At 40.2% G+C, this 19,526-nt stretch overlaps 1 protein-coding gene across 4 annotated transcripts in view; it reads left to right on the forward strand.

Moving 5' to 3' along the window:
* MAST2 (microtubule associated serine/threonine kinase 2) overlaps positions 1-19,526 on the forward strand; it is a 2,532,505-nt gene that overhangs the window by 994,028 nt on the left and 1,518,951 nt on the right. The window lies entirely within an intron of this gene.

Consider the following 19,526-nt stretch of genomic DNA (forward strand, 5'->3'; position numbering starts at 1 on the left):
CATTCTTCATCGGAGGTGAGAATCAAGTGTTAAGGATCAAGCTGGTCTGCAGATTCTGTGGAATGACCTACACCCACCACACCTGCTTGCTGCCTCCGGAGGTGCATGTGTAACCTCTTGACCAAGTGGCACACTACTTACAGTGCTAGCACACTAGCCTCCCATGCTGCACCTGTACACTTGCATTCCTGCAGATGTCACCAATGCAGTGAAGCAGCATCGGCCACTATTCGTCCTATTCTCTCCCACCTGATCCATCTTGCACCTCTGCCACTAGCGGAACACGAATCATCCAACATACATGGTTTGAATTTTGCATATGCTGTTCTTTGATGGAAGTCTATTTACTGTTTTGCTAATTGTGAAATTCCTTTACTTAAGCAGGTTATATTTTCATGGTACATTATCCTGTATACCAGTTTTACATTCAGCTAGTGAAGTAATTCTTGTACCTGCCAGCGAATGTGTTGCTTCTCTACAAGATTGGTGGCTGATTCATTATTGAATATCTGTTTTACTAGGCCCAACTTGCAAGTTATTTATTTATTGATTGTGTGCTACAATTCCTTCAAGTTTATTATTTTCTATATTTTTGCTCATCAGACAGGCCTTGCAGATTTTATCCAGCTTCTCAACCTTCTGAGATTTGTTGGCATCTACTCATTTTTTATTATTTCTCATTTACAGTTTTCAGCAGTATTTCTACTATTAGTTCTGCGAAAACATTTTATCATTGGCATTGCTCAGATGTCATCATATGCCTTACACGTCTGTTCATGTTGCTTTACTGAAATCTTCCAGGGCCTACTTTGACGAATGATCAAAATGTTTTGCAGTTGCCCTTTTGTTCTAGGAACTGTGCATTTCATGTTTGAGAGGTTCATAGTTCATGGGTAAATACTGGGTAGTCCGACTGCAGACGGTTAAATGCCTAGCCAATATCCACACAGTGACCAAAGGTAAGAATAAAAGCCTGTACCTTGTGTCTGTGAGGCATTGCTGGCATTGCACCTGTAATACTGAAATTAATATCCATTATGTTATCTGCGTGACACATTTTCTGTTGTAAAGGCTTTAATAGGAAGATGGTTTGCACTGCATCAGTCTGTATTTTGTAAATTCGGGTCTCCTTAGACAATTGTATTTCTGTTTGGTTTTGAGATACCTCTTTGACTAAATGTTTATCAGACCCATCTGTGACAGGATATATAAAGACTATCCCAAGTAAGTTGGTTTCTTGCATGGTTTTAAGGTTTAAACCGAAACATTTCTACTCTGCATTTATTTTTTCTGGGAATCTGCAAAGTTGAAGGGTTTTCAGAATGTTCTTTACAAATATTAATACAAAAATAGGATGTCTTATTTTTAAATATTGTACTAAGATGAAGAATATGTAGTGGGGTTGAGAAAAACCCACAGGACTAAAAATAATATAGTCATTTTTTCTGCCCTTGTGAATAAAAATTAGAGCCTAAGAAGTGTATTCTCACTTGCAGAGCTTCAGCCACGTTTGTGAGATAGAGTTATAAAAATTAGAGGGTTTTTTTTTCGTTTTGTATCAGATGTTCTTCGTGTTTCATTGTTGCAGTCGTCACATTAGGGTTATCCCTGCCGGGGTAGCCCTCGGCCTGCCCAAATACCAGAGGTTTAGTATTTTTGCGTCAGTTGCTCTCACTCCAGGACTGATGTTAGGTCGTCAGTAGTATAAAGTAAGGCAGCCAACGCCATTACATCAGTCTTTCTTGCCATGGAGCCCAAAACAGAAGCAGTTTGCACGAGTGCTGGTCGGCCGCTACTTGAGTTTCGTGTTCCGAATTGAAGCTGAAGTCTTCTTAAGATAAGTACTCCATTGGGGTCCTTTTTCCTTGCACTAACCGATGTCAGAAAAAGTTAACAATTGTCTTGCCTGTAGAAAGCAAATACAACACCGAGACTTTCATTCTTACTGCGTCACTTGCTTAGGACCAGACCATGATGTCCCCCACTGTCACTTCTGTGCTTTGTTCAACACCAGAACTATACATCGTTGGGCCCTTATTGTAGCTAGATATTTTCGCTTACAGTCCTTGAACTCCGATATGGCTTCGGTAAGTCATCCGACAGCAGATCTTCTGAAAAAACGTAAAGATAAAGACAGAGACAGACTGCACAGGTCCAAACCTACCGATGACGCTCCTGTTACTCTAGTCGTCAGTTCCCCTGTCCTCCATGAGGTGTCTTCGCAGCCCTTTCTGCTACAGACAACATGGAAAGCCTCCCCCCAAGAGGGTCAGGACTCACTCCGCCATAGCAGCCTGCACCTCTGCAGCTTTCCTCAGAGGAGTCCCCACCAGGGACATCCTGGAGGCTGCCACCTAGACATCTGTTCACACCTTCACCAAGCATTACCACCTGGCTATCTTCTCCAAATCCAGGGCAGGGTTTGCCTCTGCAGTCTTGCAGGGCGTCTTAGCCAGCCCCTAGTTTCCTTGACTGCCTCCATCCTTTTCCTTAGCTTTGGGAATCAACCCAAATGTGATGACTGCAACAGTGAAACACGAAGAACATAGTACTGCTGTGTACACTTACCACAAATGTAGTTGTTTGAGTGTATTTACTGTTGCAGTCCTGGTTTCCCTCCATCCCCCTCTTCTTTCTTCTCTTTCCTTACAAGGGACATATTGGAATTTACTGTCTACTGATGGGGTTCTTCCACCAGAACCTGGCTCGCACTTGGGGGCTCCTGACAGGTTAGGGCAAGAAAAAGTGATGTAATGGCATCAGCTGCCTTACTTTATACTACTGATGACCTGACATCAGTCCTGGAGTGACAGCAACCGATGCAGAAATACTAAGCCTCTGGTATTCGGGCCGACCGAGGGTGTGGGAGGAGATATTATAAAATTGGAAGGCGGCTGTTATTGGTTGAGAGCTAAGTGGGATGGGTTAGCTAACCTAATAAATGTGGAGATAGTGGGGGCGGGTGGGATATGGGGGCAGGGTGGGGCGCGGAGCGAGCCCGAGTGAAGCGAGGGCGAAGCGGAGCGGGGATTCACCTACCAGGAGTTTACAGGGTCTTAAGGCCAGCTGCATGTGAGTACAGAGGACAGCTCCTGGAAACAAACTTTTTCCTTATGCAAGGACCAAATTTCTTAATGGTAGATGGCAAATCTGGTGAGGTTTTGTCTGACTTCTTGCCTTAACACTGACTGTAGGTGGATTAGTACAGGGACTGAAGATTAGGTCTTAGTGAAGGCAGTTAAGAGGTTGACTGCCAGTTATGGCTAAAGGTACTGTTTTGTTGCCTGCCAGTGGTACACTTTCTTGGGTTAAAGTTATAACAAGGGTATGGTGATTACCCTATTTCTTTGGGGATAGTATGCTTCTGATACTAATAGCGGGAGAGAAGCCCGTGCATTCGCACCGTGGAAATAGGTGCCCGTGCATTCACACCGTGGAAATAGGTCTTCAAGTCAGCGTCTAGTACCTGGGAGCCATGCGGTGACTAGTTGTGCGGGGGCTACCTAAGATAAGATAGGAAGAGACAATGAAGCAGTGGTTAACATGACATAGTATAGGAAAGCAACTATAAGCACTATAGACAGTGTAATGTAGCTAGAGGTAGTCTAGTAGCAAAGTCAGCAGGGGAGAGAATTAGTTGCTAAGCTTTAGATAAGCCACAAATAAAAACACGTTCACAATGACTGTAGGAAAACAATTAGAGTAATCATGGATAGAAGGCGCCAGCCAGTCCTCCGTGATATAGCATTACTTTAAGCTCAACGCTAGCTATAATACAAAGAAAGGTTGTAGCGTTATGTTGCTAAATCACATTATCAAAGTTAAAAACCTTTACAAAGCTCCTCAGTCGAGAAACACAGTGAGTTTGCACTTGATTACACAAAGCAGAGTAAATACAGGAGACTCTGGATCCCTCGTAGATACAATACATACAATAATTGTGTTACTTAAATAGCGACAGCACGCTAATGACTAGGATCTTCCAGAATCATGAAAAGTAAACAGAACTAATTGACCTTGCATGAGCACAAAGAAAGGGATATTTCACCACCAAGTATACATAAAATGAACCATAGACCAAGCATATATCATTTATATCAATCAAACTGCGTCTAAGCTCTAATAAGACGCTAACACAAAATTCAATCGTTTGCAGCGTCTCCCTTCAAGTTTGATAACAGTCAACAAGAAAATACTTGATATACCTACTATTGAGACAGTAGCATAGGTAAAATACAGAAAAAAGAACAAAACCTTCTCAATAATTTAGCGTACCTTAAGACAAGGAAAAGGCGACCGAGCAGGAGAACAGAACAGTACCTGATTTTCCTTTTGTTTTTTTTTTTCTTTTCTTTTTTTTTTTTTTTAAAATGGCGGTAACTAGAGGGGATTAAGAAAACTCGCTGACGTCAGGATTCACCTACCAGGAGTTTACAGGGTCTTAAGGCCAGCTGCATGTGAGTTCATAGGTTCATAGGTTTATACTAGGCTATCTGCCCTAAGGCATATATAAGCCTAGCCCAAATTTTTGTGGCTTACGCCACCCCTTATATGAAAAAATACTGTGCCCATTAGTTTGTTGTGCCTCTGTTCAGCAGTGACACAGAGATGATTCCCGGGATAAACCTATGATCTCCCATCCACAGGTCAAGATTTCTCTTGAACAGAGCCAGCGAGGTGCTCTGCCTCACATGGATCGGGATTTTATTCCACAGCATAGGGAGTCTCTGAGTGATAAATCTATCCCTCCAGCACGTCCTATTTATATCCATGCTAAGGTTTAAGTCGCTTGCTCTAGTGGTTTTGGTGGATTTGGATTTTTTGAGGTGGAGCATGTCCATTAATTCCGGGTTGGACATGGTATGTCAGGCACATGTCACCTCTGAGCAGACGTTATGCAACTGAATAGAGCTGGAGTTTCTTAAATCTGGCAGCATATGACAGATTTTGGAGTCCCTTTATCCTTTTGGTGAGGAACTTTTGGGGTCTCTCCAATTGCTGCAGATGTCGGGTGAGATACATCCCGAATGGGGCATTGTACTCGATCATTGGTCTGATAAGTGAAGAGTACAGGGGAACAATGACCTCACTAGATCTGGATGTGAATCCCTTCATGATCAGGTGGGCAATGTAGAAGGTCTTTCTAACCACTTTAGCAACGTGAGTGTCAAAAGAAAGGCCACTGTCAAACTGGGTCCCCAGGTCCCTGATAACCTCTTCTGTGCTTAGTGGATTGCCACCTATATGGTAGCTTGGGGTTACCTTGTTTTTCCTGAAGGGTATGACTATACATTTTCTGGCGTTTAACTTCAGGCCATGGCTCTGGCACCAGCTATCTGTTTCCGTGAGTCCTTCTGAAGGATATCCGTGTCCGATGCACTTTCCACTATGGCGCCCAGTTTGCAGTCGTCTGCAAACTTTGTCAGCCAAAGTCCTCCCATGTTGGCCTGTACTTCTGAGAAGTAGATGCCGAACAATAGGGGGCCAAGGACCGAGCCCTGTGGGACACCACTTGTGACCGGCTTGGAGTCTGACATAGCGCCAGCAACTCTAACCCTGTGGGTTCTGTCCTTAAGCCAGTTTGCAACCCATCTTGTGACATATGGGTTTACATTTAAGCTGGTAAGTTTTTCTACAATACCCGAGTGGGTTATTGTGTCAAAGGCCTTTGCAAGGTCAAGGTAGGCTGTATGGACTGCCTTTCCTCATCAATGGCCTTGGTGACTGTTTCAAGAAGTCGACCAAGTTCAAAAGGCATGGTCTGCCCTTGTCGTTGCCAAACTGGGTCGGGTCCAATGTCTGCAAGTCCCCTATATCTTTGTTTATGAGCTCCATTATGATCCTCTCCATAGCTTTGCAGACTAGACTTGTTAAGCTTATGGGGCGGTAATTACCAGGGTCCGTAGAGGCACCGCCTTTGTGGAGTGGGACCACAGTTGCCGTACGCCACTCCTTGGGCACGTATACTGTGGTAAGGCTGAGATTAAACAGCTGCCTTATGTGCGGGTTTAATTCCTCATTTAGCTCGTGTAGCACACAGCCGGGGACACCATCCGGTCCCATTGATGCTGTGTTTTTAGCTTTAGAGAGAGCAGCTTTCACCTGCGCATTTGAGATGTCTGGGAGGCTACAATCTGCTGGGATAGTTATCTCTCCTTTAGGGGGGGAGAGGGGAGTGAAGTTTGCACTGAACCTGTCTGCCAGTATGTTGGCAATGTCTGTGGGTTCAGTGATTTTTGTATAATTTTGGACTAATTCTGAGCATATCTGGGAGTTTCCACCCAGGTTCCTAACATAGCTGAAAAAGGCCTTATGATTGTCCTTTGAATCCATGGCAATTTTTCTCTCAAAATTGGCCTTAGTTGATTTTATGAGTGCTCGTATTTTTTACTAATAATGATCAGGGGTGACTTCCCTTTTATGGATTTTGTTCTATCATGTAATAGCTTTCTCCTCTTATTGTAAAGTTTGTTAATGGCTGGGGTCCACCAGACTGGACGTTTGCCCTTTGTGGAAAGAGCCTTGGTTTTATTTGCGATTGCCTGATCCATGCAGTCCTGGAGGTGTTCATAGAAGGCATTTGTAAGGGCTTCCGCAGCTTGGGTTGTGGTTTCCACTGGCTCAGGGGCCTTGAAGGATACCACACCAGTCTTGAGTAGTGTGAAGTTTTCTTTAGAGAAGTTCTTCACTGTGGTCTTTTTTGTTTGGGGTGGGGGCGGGATGTGGATTTCCAGTGAGATTAGTTTATGATCAGATCTCACCAATGAGGGATATACTTCCAGTGTGGAGCATTTTGTCCCCATGTTTGTGATAATGAGATCTAGTATATTTTCTCCTCTCGTGGGAACAGTGACTAGCTGTTCCATGGCATTTGAATTTATGAACGCCAGGAACCGTTGGGCTAGAAAGTTAGGGCTTGAGTAATGTTCTCAGTCTATATTCGGGTAGTTGAAGTCACCCAATATGATGGTGTTTGGAGATACATTTATACCCTCCAGTGTCTTCAGGAAGGCTGTGTGGGGTTCCTGAGTTTGAGAGGGTGGCCTGTAGCATGCTACAATTTGTAGAGCAGTTTTGCCTTTGGTTAGTTGCACCTGGATGGTTTCCGAAGCTTTGTGCGTTGCCACCAACCTGGAGGTGTGGGTATCCTTTATGAATATGGATACACCCCCTCCTTTTGTGGTGTGGTCCGGGTTTTGGGGCCGAACGCATGTTATGAGGTAAAACCTAAAAGTGCCGGGTGCTCTCAGGAGCCTTGAACCAGGTTTCAGTTACAGCACAGACATCGATGTTCTCCATACTGAGAAGGGCCTCGAGTGCGTGCATTTTGAGATTTAGACTTCTGGCATTGAGCAGCATTACCCTCAGTTTCTTCCCATTTTTGTTTTCTAGGGTGGTAGGGTTAGAATTTGAGCATTGCCTAAAAAAGGCACTATGGGGGTGGCAAGAGCCTTAGCCAATATCCGGAATCCCAGGGGTGACAGGTGCAAGCCGTCCCTTGCAAAGCAGCGTGGCTTGTCAAGCATGTCATCCCAGGCAGACAGACACTGGATCCCCTTTGAATGACACCAGACATTAAGCCAATTGTTAAAGCTGATCATCTTGTCTCTATATTGTGGCGTCATTCTTGGTGAAGGAAGGATACTGCTCAGGGTCAGGGTCATGGTCATACCTGCCTGGGCTACATAATCAGAGAGCTCCTCTATGTCTCTTTTCATGTAGTCCAGGGAGGTACGTCTCAGGTCGTTCACACCAGCATGGACAATGACTGTGTCATATTTGTACTTGCCGTGGAGTGACCAGAGTGCTTGTGTTATGTGGCGGATTCTAGCGCCCGATAGGCAGCTTATAGAGGACAGCTCCTGGAAACAAACTTTTTCCTTATGCAAGGACCAAATTTCTTAATGGTAGATGGCAAATCTGGTGAGGTTTTGTCTGACTTCTTGCCTTAACACTGACTGTAGGTGGATTAGTACAGGGACTGAAGATTAGGTCTTAGTGAAGGCAGTTAAGAGGTTGACTGCCAGTTATGGCTAAAGGTACTGTTTTGTTGCCTGCCAGCGGTACACTTTCTTGGGTTAAAGTTATAACAAGGGTATGGTGAGTACCCTGTTTCTTTGGGGATAGTATGCTTCTGATACTAATAGCGGGAGAGAAGCCTGTGCATTTGCACCGTGGAAATAGGTCTTCAAGTCAGCGTCTAGTACCTGGGAGCCATGCGGTGACTAGTTGTGCGGGGGCTACCTAAGATAAGATAGGAAGAGACAATGAAGCAGTGGTTAACATGACATAGTATAGGAAAGCAACTATAAGCACTATAGACAGTGTAATGTAGCTAGAGGTAGTCTAGTAGCAAAGTCAGCAGGGGAGAGAATTAGTTGCTAAGCATTAGATAAGCCACAAATAAAAACACGCTCACAATGACTGTAGGAAAACAATTAGAGTAATCATGGATAGAAGGCGCCAGCCAGTCCTCCGTGATATAGCATTACTTTAAGCTCAACGCTAGCTATAATACAAAGAAAGGTTGTAGCGTTATGTTGCTAAATCGCATTATCAAAGTTAAAAACCTTTACAAAGCTCCTCAGTCGAGAAACACAGTGAGTTTGCACTTGATTACACAAAGCAGAGTAAATACAGGAGACTCTGGATCCCTCGTAGATACAATACATACAATAATTGTGTTACTTAAATAGCGACAGCACGCTAATGACTAGGATCTTCCAGAATCATGAAAAGTAAACAGAACTAATTGACCTTGCATGAGCACAAAGAAAGGGATATTTCACCACCAAGTATACAAAAAATGAATCGTAGACCAAGCATATATCATTTATATCAATCAAACTGCGTCTAAGCTCTAATAAGACGCTAACACAAAATTCAATCGTTTGCAGCGTCTCCGTTCAAGTTTGATAACAGTCAACAAGAAAATACTTGATATACCTACTATTGAGACAGTAGCATAGGTGAAATACACGAAAAAGAACAAAACCTTCTCAATAATTTAGCGTACCTTAAGACAAGGAAAAGGCGACCGAGCAGGAGAACCGAACAGTACCTGATTTTCATTTTGTTTTTTTTTTCTTTCTTTTTTTTTTTTTTTTTTAAAAATGGCGGTAACTAGAGGGGATTAAGAAAACTCGCTGACGTCAGGATTCACCTACCAGGAGTTTACAGGGTCTTAAGGCCAGCTGCATGTGAGTACAGAGGACAGCTCCTGGAAACAAACTTTTTCCTTATGCAAGGACCAAATTTCTTAATGGTAGATGGCAAATCTGGTGAGGTTTTGTCTGACTTCTTGCCTTAACACTGACTGTAGGTGGATTAGTACAGGGACTGAAGATTAGGTCTTAGTGAAGGCAGTTGAGGTTGACTGCCAGTTATGGCTAAAGGTACTGTTTTGTTGCCTGCCAGTGGTACACTTTCTTGGGTTAAAGTTATAACAAGGGTATGGTGATTACCCTATTTCTTTGGGGATAGTATGCTTCTGATACTAATAGCGGGAGAGAAGCCCGTGCATTCGCACCATGGAAATAGGTCTTCAAGTCAGCGTCTAATCCCTGGGAGCCATGCGGTGACTAGTTGTGTGGTGGCTACCCTATTTCTTTGGGGATAGTATGCTTCTGATACTAATAGCGGGAGAGAAGCCCGTGCATTCGCACCGTGGAAATAGGTCTTCAAGTCAGCGTCTAGTACCTGGGAGCCATGCGGTGACTAGTTGTGTGGGGGCTACCTTAAGACAAGGAAAAGGTGATCGAGCAGGAGAACAGAACAGTACCTCTTTGATGCTGATTTATACCCCCCCCAAGAATATGCCCTAGCATTTATTTTAATTTTATTTTTTTTTGTTTTGTTTTTTTTACTACTGCTGCTACTTTCCTTTCCAGTGACTGAGTACGATACATAAAACAACCAACGAAGAGAACAAAATATGTGAAATAAACGACCATAGATCCAGCACCAAAAATTTTTTGCACACAAGTCCCTAGCGCCTCGGCCTTCGCCTTCTATCTGAGTACGATACAGCAGGTATCACTAGGCCATGACAAAACAAAAGTAAATTGTACAATTCTCGTGCTAAGTTAGCTGGACAGATAAGCTAATGTGTGAAGCCATGGTGTAGTTCATGCATACAGTGTAATAAAATTTCTACAGGCAAAAATTGCCTCTAAGAAATCACGGCAGAATAATATGCCAACACTGCTGAAAGATAAATTTAGTAAACGTGTTAATTGATTTTTAGACAGAGGCAGCTGTTAGCATATACATAGAATTAAAAGTACACCCAGTGGAATCTTCTGTCAGACCCATTGATTATGGATGCATCTAATGTTTTTTTCCTGCTCTGATGCCACTGATGTTAAATCTTGCTGTTTACACTCAGTGGCATCAGAATACGGAAAATGTTTCAGAAAACAAAGCACAAACATCTGTCTTAACTGATATGCTGTGACTGGCATCCCTTGTATCTAAATTTCTGACAGTAACAGTAGATCTGCATTTACTAGAAAAACTTCAATGATTTTGTGTTACGTATTTCCAGAACTGCATGGTGTGTGTGTGTGTGTGTGTGTGTGTGTGTGTCTCCTCTACCATGTAATAGCATCTGTTACGGAGGACAGCACACCAGATGTGCAGTGTTTGCCATTGATCTAGTTTCTGCTTATTTATCATCTGACACCTGATCAGTTATGCTTTTCTTGGTAACTAATACAGCATCTGTTTCAAGTGCATGTGACCTGATGTAAAACTTAAGTGCTAATGTGAAAACCAGAATGTTTGTAACAGTTTGTTGTTATAGTCCCATTAACTGCTGTGCCTTTTATCCAGCAAAAACATCCAGTCCTGGAAGGTGACCTCTCACATGAAAACTGTGTCCAGTGTGCTATCTTAGTAGCGTTCTTATACCATTTGCCATTTCCTATTATGGAACAAAGATAACCAACGAGTTGCTGTATTTATAACTTATTTTCATTTAACTGGATTAGCCCTGATACTGCAGTATCGCTTGCATATATTTTATTTTACATTCTGTACATTTTCAGATTAAATGTGTATGTTTTCCCATATGATTTTCTTTCTTTTCTCTACTTTTTAACATTTTTCCCACTTATGAGAATTAGTGTATCTTGCTCTGACATCAGCAACTGCATTAATCCCCTTTCACTCACCTGTTCCCATATTTGTTTGTCACTGCCTTGTAAATATGTCTCAGCTAACTCCTAACTAGGCCATTTATTTGGTAATGTGAGCACATGTTGTGGTATATGTGTAATTATTTACAGTTCCTGAATCTTGTCTGACTGAACATTTGTATTCTTTATCTAGTCCATTTATTTAATGTGGCAGCACATATTTTGGTTTGTATGTAATTATTTAGTTTCTGAGTTTGTACACCACATATCATGATACATGTGTAATTATTTACAATTCCTGAGTTTGTACGACAGCACATCCGTATGTGAAACAGAGGGTAGGTTACCAAGAACACATACAAGATTTTGGGGTGCCATCTCACCTGCTTCTTAATTGCCACAGGTATCCTTTTCAGTACCTAAGGTGTTTACATAGAATAGCAATGGAGTACGGTCTTCAATGGTTTCCTATTGTGAGTTAAAACTGGCAAATGTTTAGAGCATTGAATGTTGTCAGGTGTAGATATTGGGGTGGTAAAACTACGTATATGCTCTGAGATCCAGATCAGAGCAGCAACGTGTTTTTTTTCTTCACACACTTTCTTAGGCACAGTTTGCCTACCGTTCTCCAGTTACACAGCCACACTTCTCTTGGCTCAGATGGATTATGCTACATCTGTTCAGGCAGATTTTTCACTTTCAGTTTTCATAGTGGCCCAGAAAAGTGTTGCCTTTTTATCCATTGTGTACTGAAAATATTGAATGAATGAATGAATGAATGAATGAGTGTTTCATTATGCTCTCTTTATTCCTGCTTTCATTTGGAGCTTGTTTAAGTGTTGTGCGTCCTGTCTTCAGTTTCTTATTTTGCAAGCTTGACTTTGAGATTTTAAATTCTACATCAATTCAGTAAAAAGATAACAGGATGTTTTGTAATGTATTAAAGCAATTTTATTTTGCCTAGCAGGGATAGCTCTTAACTTCTTTCCTCATAAATCTGGAACAAAGCCAAAAATAAAGGTAGGGCAAGGGCCCAAAATCGGGAACAGTTTTTTAAATATTCTAAATCACTTTAAAAAGTTACATAACTATAGGTTTTGCATCAGCATGCATTTTCTGAGCAATACAAAGTATGACATTCTAATATTTTGTGTTGACTGACATACTCATTTTCAGTGATTACCAGAAAAAAAATTAATATTTTTGCGAGGGTCAGACAAAAAATATGAGGCGAATGACAGGCGTTCTGCACCATAAGAAGCAGTTGAAAGGTATGCTGCCAATGAAATGTGCATACCTCACAACTGTCCAGATTTCTGCAGAATGTCCAGATTTTTGCCTTATGGTTTGTTTGGTCTGTTTCTCATAAAATTTGTGGTTTTCTGGTAAATCACTGAGGATTAAAGTCACTAAATAATGAGATACATTTGAGTTTCAGACTTGATATCCTTCAGAAAATGCATGGTAGCGCAAACCCTGTTATCTTAGCAACTTTCTAAGTTTATAAGAACAATATTTAAAATCTGTTCTTCTTTTAAGACCTCTGTCCCCTCATTATTTTCAGGTTGGTCCAGATTTTTTGCACCAAGAGGTTGAGAGGTATGTGTGCCAATTTGACACTGGGGAACTTGCAACCTCTTGCCAGTATGGTATGCCCAGACAGGTAATAAGAAATGTATATCCTGCGTGTAATTTGTTTTTATGTGGTTTGCCTGCCTCCATCTGACATAGTTAGCATTTGATTAGTTGCACATTAATCTATTGCTTCTTCATGGTACATGGGAGAATTTTGTTTATGTGAGCCATCAGATTTGCTTTTCCTTACTGTCATACTTGGCAGTCATGCCTTGGATGACAGGAACATTTCCAGTAAAACCATCTGTGTAAACTGAATTTAAACCTATTAACTGCTTCCTGACTACAAGTATTTAACCATGAAGTAACTTTGAGCTGTTAAATCTACTTGAGTACATTAAGTTAGCTTTTTTATTTATTTTTTGATGATTGAGTGTTTAATCTGGTCAGGAGGACCTTTGCATTCATACAGCTATAGGTACTGCAGAGATTTTAAATTCACAAGATCAACCAGTCCAGATCCATTACACACACCATTTAAATTTGTAGGTTTGAATGCCAGTAGGTAGTTAACATTATAGCAATAACCCACGCCTGGGTGTGGGTAATGCGGGATTTACCCACGGTTGGCGTGGTTTGGTCCCGAGGGACCAAACAAAGACAACCGTGGGTAAATCCCGCATTACCCACACCCAGAAGTGGGTTATTGCTATTATAGTATGACATTATTTAAGAAAAGAAACAATTACTTTTCTTAAATAATGGCATTATATAATGCCTCTTTGCTGCCCTTCCGCAGCTGTCTGGCATCTGCGGCAGTTCTGATGTACTGCGCATGCCTGCGCAGTACATCAGAGCTGTGGCCAAAAGCAACGGAGAAAGCAAGATCTCCGTTGCTTTTTTACTGTTTTGCTATGTTAAATGGGTTTAACATAGCGAGACAGCTTTAAAATAAGCAGCGGAGATGTCCGTTGCTTATTTTAAAGCTGTCTCGCTATGTTAAACCCATTTAACAAAGCGAAACAGTAAAAAGCAATGGAGATCTTGCTTTCTCCGTTGCTTTTTTTTTAAAACCTGTCTCGCTATGTTAAATTCCGTTGCTTATTTTAAAGCTGTCACGCTATGTTAAACCCATTTAACATAGCGAGACAGGTTTAAAAAAAAAGCAACGGAGAAAGCAAGATCTCCGTTACTTTTTACACACTGTGTCGCTATGTTAAAGGAGTTTAACATAGCGAGACAGCTTTAAAAAAAGCAATGGAGATCTCCGTTGCTTTTTTTAAACCTGTGTCGCATTGTTACACTCTTTTAACATAGCGAGACAGTGTTTTAAAAAAAGACTTATACTAATGGAAAAAGTCCGGGCGACCGGACCTTTTTCCATTAGTATAAGTCGATTTACAACGTGCACGCTGGCCAATCAGCGTGCACGTTTTGGAATATTAATGGGGGGTCATGGTATAATAAGGTTTCTTCCATTCCGTCAGAGGTTTAAATTTTTCCCCCGTTTGAACTGTTTTAACATCAGTTGTTTCCTTTAGTTTTCCTGAGACCCATCTGCTTTTTGTTTTCTTCTTTTTTTGCCTGTTAGAGAATTGTTCTGTCTGATGATATCACATTTTCTGGACATAGGATCTGCCTTGTTCATCCAGTTTTTATTTTCACCTGCTGGATGCTGTTGTATATCAGAAAGTATAAGATCCAATTTCAAAACCTTTAGACTTTCTCAACTGTCATCTTCCTTCCATCGAATAATCAAATAAGTTAACTTTGCTTTTATTGATGTCACTGCTTTTAGAACGAATTCCTGATGCAGGCATTTCACTTTGATTCCATAAGCTTTTCTTGGGTTCTCCAAACAAGATATTTTCCATTAGACATGCATCTGCAACTTTAACAGCTTTCCTTTGAGGGTTCCTAAACTTTCTTTACTTAGGCTCTATTTCCAGATTGTCAGAAGAAACTATATCCTTCCAAAAAGATTTGTCTCCCTGCAGCTTCCATGTCATTTTGGACTTCTCTCTGCTTATGAGCGACCCACAGCTGAACTTGAAAAAGAAAAGTGTTTAATTTCCAAAGCAGACTTTATCTATTTCGAATAATAATTAAAAAACAAAGTTCCTTCCCCCAATCAGCTTTCACCTTGCCATTTAGACTAACCCACAATTCACTCTCCTAGTTCCAGATTAAGATGTTTAGTTAATTTTTTAATATCAGATGTATCTTGTATATACTATCTGAATATTTATGTAGTTAGACAGTGGTGTGCACCCTGTTTTCTGTGACTCCACTGCAGACTGTTTTCTCTTTATAAAATCATATGCTCAGTAGCACCATACCTTACCCGATTTCTCTTCTGCTATGCCTTGCTTATACTGATGTAAAGAGCTTGCCATTGCTATGTTACCCGTTTGGGGGTAGTGGTGAAGGGGATTTGTGAACAAGCTTTGCCACTTGTTTCAAAACTAATTCCGTAAAGCTACAGTATGAGATATTTAATTTATTCTTCACCAACTCCCATGTAGTCCACGTTTACATATGTATAGGTGCATGTGTGATTTTTGAAATTGCTTGTTCTGATTTGGCTAATAGTAGTAGTAAACTAAAACAGATAGACGAAAGGAGCCAAGCAGTCCAAAAGTAGATAAAGCCACTCAGTAACAAGTGGTAATACAAATTAATGTATCACAAGTTTATTATCACAAGACACGTTTTCGTCTCACCAAAATGGGAAACTTCTTCAGAAAGAATGTGTAAAAAAAATGTCACTAAAAACTTTTAAAGTTTTAAAAAGTTCCGCCCAGAGGCAGTTCAGTGCTATTGACCAATCAGAAATTGTGTGAACTTCCTGTACTTGATGTGATGAGATATAATATCTCCAACACAATCCATTTCTGACCAGGGACCATCTTCCATTCAACATTACCTGGTAACATACGGTGGATCAGTAGTGCCAAACTCACCTTAGCTGTACTCCAAGGTCTTCCTGGACTGCCAAACTCGTCACTCTGTCAGAGAGATTGAGTCCAGATACTCTGCAAAAGTATCTCATTTTGGCTTCTTGTGTCTGCAGTTTTGTTCTTTTATTCAATGCCCACAACTTAGGACTGCAGGTAAAGACGGGGCTAGGGATAGTCTAGTAATTTGTGGGGCTCTGCGTATGAGTCAGCTCTCACTTCCCAACCACAATTTTACCTCAAAGCATTCCTTCCCACTTGTGTCTATGTCTTACAGTTACCATCTTGACAAGTGTCAATCACCTTATTGCTATTTCCTCAAATAATGAGTTTTTAACAGGGTAAATTAGGCTTTACATTCCTGACCATCCTGGTCATACCCCATTTACACTGTATGCTTATAAATGGGTACTATAAATGCACCATCCTGGTCATACCCCATTTACACTGTATGCTTATAAATGGTACTATAAATGATCATCGCCAACAGACTGTAGAGTTTATCATGCCATTTCTGTTCATCATGCACTTATGACTACTCCTTGCTCTGCATCAGCTGCTTGGACAGCATAAATAATCACAGCATCTCAGTCCGTTAGTCTGAAAAGTGGGAAAAAAATCTGCATACACACACACTGCACAAAATCAGCTTCTCCTACATAAGTCAAAATCCTAGAAGTAAAATGTAATAAAAAAGCTAAAACAAAATAAATTGCTGTAGCAACCAGAAGCTTGATTCTTTGTAAACAGTGTGTGTGTGTGTGTGTGTGTGTGTGTGTGTGTGTGTGTGTGCGCGCGCGTGTATGTATAAAATCCCATATTTGAGCATAAATATCCCCACAATACTAATATAATATGCGAATATTATCTCACCCAACTGATCTCAGAATGCAGTAGAAAAACATCTGGGACATAGCCCATTCATAAAAAAACTTCAGAAACTACATAAAATTCTTGTCAGTAGACAAAATAAGCAGTTATTTCATCTCATTAAAAATAGTGATTTAAACCCCCCCCCCTCCCCAAGAAAAATCACTGAAAAAAAATCCGATAACTAGAACATTTATATGTAAGTATGTGGTATGAACTATCCTTTAATGTGGGATTTAGGAACTCGGTTGTATATTAATTGTGCTGAAAAAATTTGTTCCCTAAAGCACATTGCAGGATACTTCCTTTATCACTTATATGCCTCACCCCTTTCCTGATATATGTACATACGCACATATATAATATGTTATCTATTTTCTGTGTGTGTGTGTGTGTGTGTCTTAGTGCAAGAATTCTAGACCAAGTCAAAAATAATGGAGTGACAAAAATCCAAAATCGGACCAGATTTTAAATGTTGCTCTTATAACCTTAGAAAGTAAGAAAAAGAATAACAGGTTTTGCTTTATCATGCATTTTCTAAAGGATATGCAGTTCAGAAATTAAGTTTCTGTCATTATTTAGTCACTTTAATCCTCAATGTTTTGCCAGAAGACTACAAATTAATTGAGGAACAGAGCAAAAATTTGAGTCAAAAATGTGGACATTCTTTCAAATTCTGCCTGACAAGAGGTATGGTGTTTGTGTGTCTGTGTAAACCTTTACATGTTTAAGTAACTTACACAATACAGCTGATGCTAAACTTGAATTTTAGACAAAGACTTCTTTTGCTTTTGTTGCTTAGCTTTGCCACTTAGGAAGCAATGCTGTGCAAATAAAGCAACTGCGCCACCTAGTGAAGAAATGCCTTACTTTGTGTAAAGGAAGGAAAGATGGACTGACAAATTCATCATTGAGATGTTGCAGGCATATAATGTATATAGTGCAGTAGTTCTAAGTGTTAACTGTTTTGTCTGAAATATCTTTAAAATGGTTTAATTCTCTTTTTTAGTTTTAATATATAGCAAATATAGTTTATACTATTAATCTTTAATTTAATAAGCAATGTATTATTTTAACAACTGATAAAATAAGTAAAAAAAAGAAGAAACAATGGGTGTGTGTATAGTTCTGTCAAAAACTGAATTGTTCTAGATAGACCCCTTCTCATTTTATGTTGATTATATGTGGTAGGCACTGAAAATGGTCACTGGCATAGAAATGGCTTTATAAATTGTTCACTGCAATTGTCAGTTTGGTTGTTTAGGTAACTGCTCAGATGTTCTTTTCTTTGACTCTTTTTAATGCAAATTAATTTAAACATTTTCTATAAAAACAAAGTTTAATCTTCCTGCCTGATTTTTGCTAGCAACAAATCCTGGTTTAGGACTTTACCTTTTAGCTCAAGTTGTTTACTTTGCATTTCCCTGTCGTAGACAATTTCTCAGATTTAAAGCTTCCTTTCGTTTGGATCCTTGTGTAGATGTGTGGTGCTGGAATCTCTTGAAATGTTTTCAGGTGCATTGACATTAAATTCAAATTAATTAGCAGTTTTTGAGAAAAACTTGTAAAGGAAAACTCCACCTTCGCCTACAGTTAAACTCAACTCTGAGGTTGCTTTTCTCCCTACAGTATGATTCCAGTACCATGTAGGCACTTGAAACCTGCTTATACTTTAAAAAAGTGGGTGGTCTGTCCCTTCCTTTGATACCAAAGTGAGGAAATGAAAGTTTTATAAACTTAATTTCTCACATAAATTGCAAAGGAATTTGTCTACACTTGCATCACAGACAGAAAAAATTGTAGTCAGGGGCTTAGGCTGATGTAAATAAGACATAGAGGTGTGAAACTGTTTTCTATTGTCTTTATTGCAGAGAGGAAGAGAAGTTATACTGATTCACAACTGCTTCCAATGTAGCCATGCCTTTCATAGCAAAACAGAGATAAGCTTTAAACTTTAAATGGTTGTTGTTTATACCACTTTACATTTTAAGATGACGTGAATGTAGTATGAAAGATGTCTGTAACATTTAGAGAAAAGTCAAAAAATATTTTTCTTGTTATTCTTGTAAAGTATCAGCACATTTACCATAGTGTAGGGGGAGGGGCTGTCAGTTTGTCTTGGACTACAAAAAGATACTTTGAACAAAGGCCTGCAATTTAGCAACTGTTGTGCTGCAGCTGTAATTCCTTAATATACTATAAAACAAGCCATGAGACGCACAGAAATAAAATAAGCACTCCTGTTACAGACAGCATATAAGATGAGTGACTGACGCTAATCCCATTATATGTCAGGAATACACCACTACTTCCCTATGTCTAGCATGACTCATATATAAAGTAGACTTGAAATGGGGTATGGGAAAGAGAAAGGCTTGAAGAAAAGTAAGATCACATTGATGTGTCAAGCCACATTGACAGCCGTTTTGCAGAAAACATATTAAAATTCTATAAGAAGCAGTCAGAGTGATTCTGAGGTGTGAAAATAACTCAGAAAACAAAGAAAGAGTGAAAAAATAGATTTTTTTAATTCTAAGTACAAGGAATGCAGTTGCTTTATTTAAAGTCACAGATGATGTAAACTAGCAAATGAATGCAGTTATTTACACACACTTTTTACTACAGCTTCCACAGGTATCTCCACCCGAAAGACCTGAGGAAGCTGTAGTGAAAACACATTTGTATTTATTTATGTGCATTTACCATTTTATATTACCTGTGAATATATTTGTATGTCATTCTTTCTATGTGGTACCTGGAGCAGTTCATAGGTGTGTACTAGACTAATGGCCCTGGAGCCTTTACAAGCCTAGCCCAAAATAAATTCCCCAACACCGTGTCACCCAATGTTAGTTCACAGTGCTCCTATCCAGTAGGGCAACTGGAATGATTCCTGGAGTGAACTTTCTGTTACCCATTCACTCGTCAAGATTTCTCTTGAAGTGGGCCAGCAAGGTGCTCTGCTTGGCATGAATGGGAAATTATT

Source organism: Protopterus annectens, chromosome 10.part0 (genome assembly GCF_019279795.1).
Source record: "Protopterus annectens isolate FY-2018-M chromosome 10.part0, PAN1.0, whole genome shotgun sequence".
In the NCBI taxonomy this organism is placed as follows: Eukaryota; Metazoa; Chordata; order Ceratodontiformes; family Protopteridae; genus Protopterus; species Protopterus annectens.